Here is an 8,119-nt window from a genome sequence, read left to right on the forward strand (position 1 = left end):
CTGTCCTTGTAGCCTCTGGCAACTATCATTCTACTTTCTCTTTCCAGGGTTGACTGTTTTAAACAGCACAGATAAATGGAATCATGCAACCTTGGTCATATTGTAACTCATTCACCTAGCATAATGTCCTTAAGTTTCACCCATGTTTTAGTGTGTGTTAGAATTTTTTTCCTTTTTAACGTTGTATGATATTCCAGTGTATGTATACATCACACTATGTCTATCCATTCAGCTGTTGATGGATGTTTGGGTTGTTTCCACCTTTCAGTGGAAACGTGTATAAATATATCAATATTTTGGGTATATACACATTTTCTTTCAATTTTTTTTTCTTGAGTATGTACTCAGAAGTAGATTGCTGGATCATTCAGCAATTCTATTTAAAAGTCTTGTGAAACTTCATAGTGATTAATTTGAAGAAATAACGCTCTAGACTGCTTAATCACAAGCAGATTTCAAGGATCGTTGAAAGAGTGATTCTTAGCCATGCATGAAGTTTCAGTTTCCCGGTGATTTTTAAAGCCTAGAAGAGTTTGTCACCCTTCCTACAATGTATTTGTCAAGTCTTTGACTAATAATTGTTCTGGAAAGAATGGTCAAGCCTCTAACTCATTGTCAGCTCTTGAACTGCAGTTTGTGTATCCTTTATAATATGTTTTATTTCCTCTCTGGTGAAGGAACCAAACCTGCAAATGTTACCATAGACAGAAAGAATGGGGCAACGGAAAAAGAAGTGGGAGCAAGAGAACATGAAAGTAAGGGGAGATAAAGGAGAGAATAGAAAAAATCATCCTTAAGAAAAAGTGCAGCTACCAAATGAGCCAGAGCTAAATTTCAGTGGCCATGGACAAATCCAGGATGCCATTTTGCCTCGTAAGGTGAACTTTAGCTAATTATAATCATAATTAGGTAAATATTATTTAGCTATTATTATTATTCTTAGATCATAAGATTATTAGCATTACAAATAGGGAAAACCTTTACCCCTGTACCTCCATGACAGTTCCACTAGAGCCAAATAAAAACAACAGAATCTCTCCTCCTTACAAGCAGGAGAGGTCGTAGGGAGCAGCCTAAGAACACCTATAAATCCACAACTAAAGTTTGATTATAACTTGCCCTCATTTTGAGGGTAATAAATTCCTAAGCCCCTTTGTTTTTCGGTGCAGTTGTCCTTCTCCTTGTCTGCCTAACCCACTGTTCTGGAATTGTACTATCTTATTTTCTATTGGTAAGACCTCTGCTTGCTTGGCTCATTTGGTATGTCCTTGAATTATTTCCAGTGATGGTACCAAGAATCCATTTTGCCACAACACAGTTATTTAATTATTTTATTACTGCGATTTGCATAAATAACCTGTTAACAAACTGTCTTAAGATATTTCAAAGTTCAAGAACTGATTTTGCTACCCTGTAATCTTTCTCTCAAATTTTCTCTGAAAATAATCTGTAGGGAAAAAACCAGGGAACAAGTTTTTACTATCAGAGAGAACTGTGTTCAAAACTATTACCTTGAACATGTCCTTTGTAGACACTTGTGAGCTTTGTTTCATCATTTGTTAAATGAGAGAGTGATATCTTCTTTAATATTTTGTTGTGATAATTTATCAATAATGCATCCAAAGAAACTGACAAGCAACAGATGATCAGTTATTGACTGCAACCTCAGCAGGGACAGAAAACGCATTTGATAATCTAGTATCCATTCCTGATAAAAAAAATTCCCAGCAAATTAGTAATCAAAGGGAATTTCCTCAACTTAATGAAGGGACTGTATAAAAAACTTATGTCAAGTGTCGTACTTGATGGTGAAAGACTGAATGCTTTCCCCCATGATCAAGAATAAGGGAATAATTTTGTCTCTCACCTCTTGTATTTCATATTATACTAGAGGTCTAGCCTGTGGAATAATGCAAAAGAAAGAAACAAAAGACATCAAGTTTGGAATGGAAGAAGTGAACCTATCTTTATTCACAGACAGCCTCATTGTCTAAATAGAAAATCCAAGGTATCTACAGAAAAGCTACTACAAGAAACAAAGTTCAATGTGTACCTATCATGTGATCCAGCCATTGCACTCTCAGGCATTAACCAAAGAGAAATGAAAGCAAATGTCTATAAAATTTGTTAAAGACAAATGTTCATAGCAGCTTTATCTGTAACAGCCCCAATCTGGGAGCAGCTGAAATGTACATCACCAGGTGAATAGATAAACAAATTGTTTTATACCGCTATGATGGAATACTACTGAGTTACAAAAACGAATGGACCGTTGATACTTATCAGACCATAGAAGAATCTCAAAATAATTATGCTGAGAGAAAGAAGCCAGACAAAAGAATACATATGATACATATGATTCTTTATATAAAATTTTAAAGTATGCAAGCTAAGTTATGACAGAGGTGTTGTCTGAAAATGGGAGTGGGAAGTGGAGAGAAAGGTGAGAGAAGGGTTACAAATAGACATGGGAATCCTTTTGGTGGGTTGCATATGTTCATTATCTTGTTTGTGGGGGTGGCTTCACAAGTACGTAGAAATATCCAATCAAATTGTTTACTTCAAATAGGTGCCTTTATTTTTGTGAAAATTATGCATTTATAAAGCCATTAAAAATCCAAATTTAAGAAACATCTTCCCTGAATGTGTACAAGTCCTTTTGTGTGACTCAAAGTGCAAAGTAATCCTACCGCAGATGAGCATTGGCTTAAACTGTTTTGCTTTGTTTAAGGCGTAGATACAACTTTCTGCATCCCAGGCTATACTGTTGATTTGCAACCCACCGTCATCCCTACCTAGTTTGCACTCTCTCTGCTTGTCAGAACAGATGCTTGCAGCTCCTTTTCCAGAGTTTCTTTCTAGATTAGTTTTGCGTCATGTTGTGACAAGGTGATTTGGATGATGGAGAAGAAGGAGAAGGGATACGTGAACCCAAACAGTACCTGAGCCTGAATTTCCTACTAGAGCCACATCTGGGAGACTATTCACACATTGCCTGTGGACTCACGAAGCCCCTTGACCCGGAGCTGTGGAGAGAGCTCCGGGGACGCACTGAGCTAAGTTTCCATGTGCACGTCTGTGGGAGATGTTCACAGGGCCTTACAGAAAGAGGTGTCCTTCTCTAGAACTTTATACAGACATCCTCAGAGGTTTTGATTGGTTTTGTTTTATAAGGGACTGACCATAAAAAGAATTAAAGAAGTGCTTGCTTTTCTTGCTGGCACTTCATAGAAATAGACTCGCTTTCAAAAAGTTGTGTAGTCATAGGGACATTTTTTAGGCTGATTCCAGAGCTTTCTCCCTGATCTTTGAGGACCCTTTTGATCTAGGACAGTTATCATAAAAGAGATCTTGTAAACTGGTATCTGGCTGGCTGCACCAAAGTCACCTGGGGGAGCTTTCAAAAATACACATCATTGGGTCTCAATCTTGGAAACAATGATTCAGCAATTAGTAGTGAAATTCCAGAATCTGTAATGTCAAATCTCTCACACATTGATTCCACTATCATTGCTGTATGAATATCAGCTGGTCTATTTAACATTATGAAAAGTTGGGAAAGACGAGAATCCTGAGTTATGCACCAAACTTTTGATGCAAATTCACATTTTTCTGGGTTCACTACTCTGTGGTGGAAAATTAATTATTAACCTTTGGCAACAAAATATTGAAGAGAGACGACAGCGGAAACCATTCCTGAAGCGAGCTCTCCATTAACAGTACAGCATTAGCACACAGCACCTCATCCACGTCGGTCAGCTGTGTCATCTCAGACATCGTGGCAGATGCGATAGTGATCTCACTGGATTTTATGGGCAGTCAGTAACTTCAGTCATGGCTTTTTTTTTGGTCTAGCATTCATAGTATCACATTTTAATGATTCTGAAATTCAGGAACATTTGACTACTAATAATATAGTGTGACTACTCTCCTAAAGCGCTCCTATTAAAAGAGAGCAGAGTTACATGTCATATAATTTAAGACTGGGGAAATATTTCATTTCAGGTAGTAATGGTTCCTGTATCAAAGATTGATGATTTTTTAATTTAACAAATATTTAGTGAATGCATAATATCAGTTGTTGTTCTATATGATGTATTACAAGGCTGAATAACAGAGAATCACTCAATAATGACTCTACTTCTTAATCTTTCCTGTCATTGCCACTGATATCCAATGTACTATATAGCCTGGCCCACAATGGTTACATAAAAATATAAAAAAAAGTGTTAAAATGCTCAATTTGTTATTTTCTCTTTGTTAGACAACTTTTTTTCTCTGCTTTGTTAGACAACTCCCATGTGAGGCGGTGGCCTAAGAAGAAATTAGGCTGTAAGATCATCACAGCTGTTGTTCAGAAAACTGTCATCTGCTTGGGAAATACAGTCAGAGATGAGAACTGACTTTGGGAGGAGCCTAGGAAATGGGCGCCCATGTCAGTCCCTGTCCACCAGGGGATGCAACTTCCTAACACAAAAGCATTTCCTGTGTGAAATGCAGGCTTTGATTTCTCATTTCACTGTTTCCTCCACAGTTCCTCATGCTAAGAATCAAGAACATTATTTAGGGGACACTCTGGAGATGAAGTCTTCTCCAGCCTTAGTGACTGTGGTACTCTTAGTACTTCGTAAGTAACATGCCTCTTAAAATATGTTTTCTTTCCACTATTACGTCTGCAAATCCTTTAACCATAATTTTATTGAAGAGCTTTATGCCCAGGAATCACAGATCTGTTTTATTTTCCCCAGGACGAGCCCATGGAGACTCAGTGTCCCAGACGGAAGGCCCAGTGACTCTCTCAGAAGGGAGTTCCCTGAATGTGAACTGCTCCTATGAAACCTCAGGGTACGCCACTCTCTTCTGGTATGTTCAGTATCCCGGAGAAGGTCCACAGCTCCTTCTGAAAGCCATGACGGTTGGTGAGAAGGGACGCAACAAAGGTTTTGAAGCCACCTACCACAAAGAATCAAAATCATTCCACCTGGAGAAAGCCTCCGTGCACGAGTCAGATTCGGCTATGTACTACTGTGCTCTGAGTGACACAGTGACAGAAACTGCAGGGGGAGCTGAGCACAAACTCTGAGCAGCACTAGAGCCTGGCTGCTGAGTGTCTCTGACTGTTTGATCCACTCTAGTGGATTTCGTTATTTAATGTCAAATACGCAATACCTTTTCTACGTTTCCAAACTTTTATCACATTAAGTGAGTTGTTAGGATAATTACACATGCATACACAATACCCATGGGTGTATCTAACACAAAGGAACACTTCTTTTCTAGGAAATAATGCACTTAAACATGTATATAAAAATAATCAATTGTTAAAATTTTGAATATATTTTATATTACAGGTTTGACTCCTAATTTATTATTTAAAATTTTTTTATTAAATTTGTGGGAACGACATTGGTTAGTAATATTATATAGGTTTTAAGTGTACAAATGTATACAACGTCATCTATATATAGAATTAAGTGTTCCCCACCCAGGGTTAGTTCTCTTTCCATCACCATATATTTGACCCTTTTACCCTATTCTCCTACCCTCTCCCACTTATTCTCTGGTAACCGCTAAACTGTTGTCAGTGTTTATGAGTTTTTGTTGTTTTTTTTTGTTCTTTTGTTGCTTTCAATTTTATATCCCACAGATGAGTGAAGTCAGACGGTTCTTGACATTTTTTATCTGACTTATTTGGCTTAGCATGATAATCTCAAGTTCCTTCCAAACTTCCATTTCAAGTTCCTTCCACGTTGTCACAAATGGCAGTATTTCATCTTTATTCTTATGGCTCAATAATATTCCATTGTATACATGTACCAATCTTCTTTATCCAATCATCTATTAAAGGACACTTTGGTTTTTTTCCATGTCTTGGCTACCATGAACATTACTGCAATGAACACAAGGGTACATATATCTTTACCAATAAATGTTTTCAGATTTTGTGGGTAGATAATCAGAAGAGGGATCGCTGGGTCATATGGCAATTCTGTTCCTAATTTTTTGAGGAACTTCCATACTGTTTTCCATAGTGGCCGTGCCAATTTACGTTCCCACCAGCAGTATATGAGGGTTCCTTTTTCTCCACAGCCTCTCCAACACTTGTTATTACTTGTCTTGTTGACAATAGGCATTCTAACAGGTGTGAGGTAGTGTCTCATTGTGGTTTTGATTTCCATTTTTCTAATAGCTAGTGAAGTTGTGCATGTTTCATATATCTGTTGGCTGTTTGTAGCTCTTCTTGTCTGAACAGGATTAAGTGTCTGTTCAGATCTTCTGCCCATTTGTTTTGTTTTGTTTTTGTCTTTCAATGATCACATTTTGTATTTCAGAGAAGAGGCATTTAGGATTCATGCCATCAGTTTATTTACAAACATATCTAGTATGTTGAGTTCAAGATTTTGATCCATTTTCAAGGTGAGTGCACCTCTTAAAATGCTCCTCTTCATATCTTTTTCATGCAGTAAAACGTCCTTATTTCTTAAGCAGTTGGTGTGTTGCTATAAAGAAAAGGAGGGCAAATCCAGATCCAAAGGACAGAATCATCATCACTAGCAATCGCCTCTTGTTTCCCACTGAAAATCGCGCATTCTTCCCTGGCGCTCCTCATAGTGGCTCCTCCGGACCAAGGGGTGGTGAACCACCGGATGCTCTGTCCCAACATAGGGCTGTTGGGAGGCCTGTGAAAGGCACAGAGACCAAAAAGTAGGAAACACCTCTGCCCATTTTGTAAGTGGATTGTTTGTTCTTTTGTTGTTGAGTTGTATGAGTTCTTTATATATTTTGAATATTATCTATCCCCTTATCGAAGGTGTTGTTTGCAAATATCTTCTCCCATTAGCTTGGATGCCTCCTTGTTTGGTTGATGGTTTCTTTTGCTGTGCAGAAGTGTTTAGTTTGATCAAAATTTCTTTTTGTGGTATGTTTTATACAATAAGATATTAAAAGCAACCCCCCTAGTAAATAAATGTGCAGTTTATAAATATGACAGGTAGTGCCTAAGTTTATTAACTTTCCACAAAGTACTTGTGCACAGAATAATTATATGTTATTTTGATCAGGGGCATGTTCTACTTTCTCTTAATCAGTTTTTAGGGGATTTAGAAATGAGTTTTATAAGTAGTCCATAAGAGATTCCTTATTGTAAATAAATGAAGTTTGAGGGACCACTGTCAACAATGTAAGAGCTGTGATCAACATTTGTTTTTTTTATTCTCTGCTATATCAAGATGTAAATTTTCTTAATTTTAGTTTCTTGCTTTCCTGGAATCTTAATTTCTTCCTGGTGTTTCCTCTCTGCAAGTTTTTCTTTTGTTTTCCTTGTTGTCTTTTTTATCTGAATATTAATTTTGTAAACCTCTGTCTTTTTTCTTTTTTCTTAGATCTCACCTAGGTGGGAGTTAACTTAGTTCACTTTTAATGTTTCCGTGGAGTTCTCTTGGTCTGTCCTTCAGCAGAATTGTCCTTCCTTTGGGATATTAATATCACTTTGGTGGGTATGGTGGGGTAAGCACATGAGGGAGGGCAGCAGGAAGAAGGCCATCTTATGTGCACAGCCTTCTTGGTTGTGTTCTTCAGTTTTGTCTCTTAAGCCATATGTAGCAATTTTGTAAATTTTGACTCCATCAAATGATCTCTTTTTATATATGTTTTGATTCATGATATATTTGGGCTCATTTCTAATATTTTGTTTTGCTCCACGTTTTTCTTTTTTCTTTTTTTTTCATCTGTCTTCTGCTGCATTTATAATATTTTTCTCTCTGATGATTTAGAAAATGTAGAGTGTCTTTCTTTTCTTATACAAGTGTTCATAAATTATGTGTGTGTTGTTTTATACCATTTGCCATTTTGCATATGCTACTCATTCTCATTGGGCATACTTTTTGTCTTGTTGATTTACTGTCTTTAGAATGACCTCAGTACTTGTTATAGCAAATTACATTCCAGCTATATATTAGGACAGTAAATTCAAATGAGCTCAAAAATTACAGTTCCAATGCTCATTTAGAAGAATAAAATAGAAAACCATCTAACACAATAATGAGAACAGGAATTCATTGCCTTCTTCCTCAGAGCCTTTGTCCCGATCTTCCCTCTGCCGGGAGTGCCTTTCACTTAT

At 37.1% G+C, this 8,119-nt stretch overlaps 1 pseudogene; it reads right to left on the bottom strand.

The window, feature by feature from the left end:
* Positions 1-6,474: 6,474 nt before the first annotated feature.
* On the bottom strand, positions 6,475-6,664 carry LOC117022743 (cytochrome c oxidase subunit 7C, mitochondrial-like; annotated as a pseudogene).
* Positions 6,665-8,119: the final 1,455 nt, after the last annotated feature.

Source organism: Rhinolophus ferrumequinum, chromosome 6 (genome assembly GCF_004115265.2).
Source record: "Rhinolophus ferrumequinum isolate MPI-CBG mRhiFer1 chromosome 6, mRhiFer1_v1.p, whole genome shotgun sequence".
In the NCBI taxonomy this organism is placed as follows: domain Eukaryota; kingdom Metazoa; phylum Chordata; class Mammalia; order Chiroptera; family Rhinolophidae; genus Rhinolophus; species Rhinolophus ferrumequinum.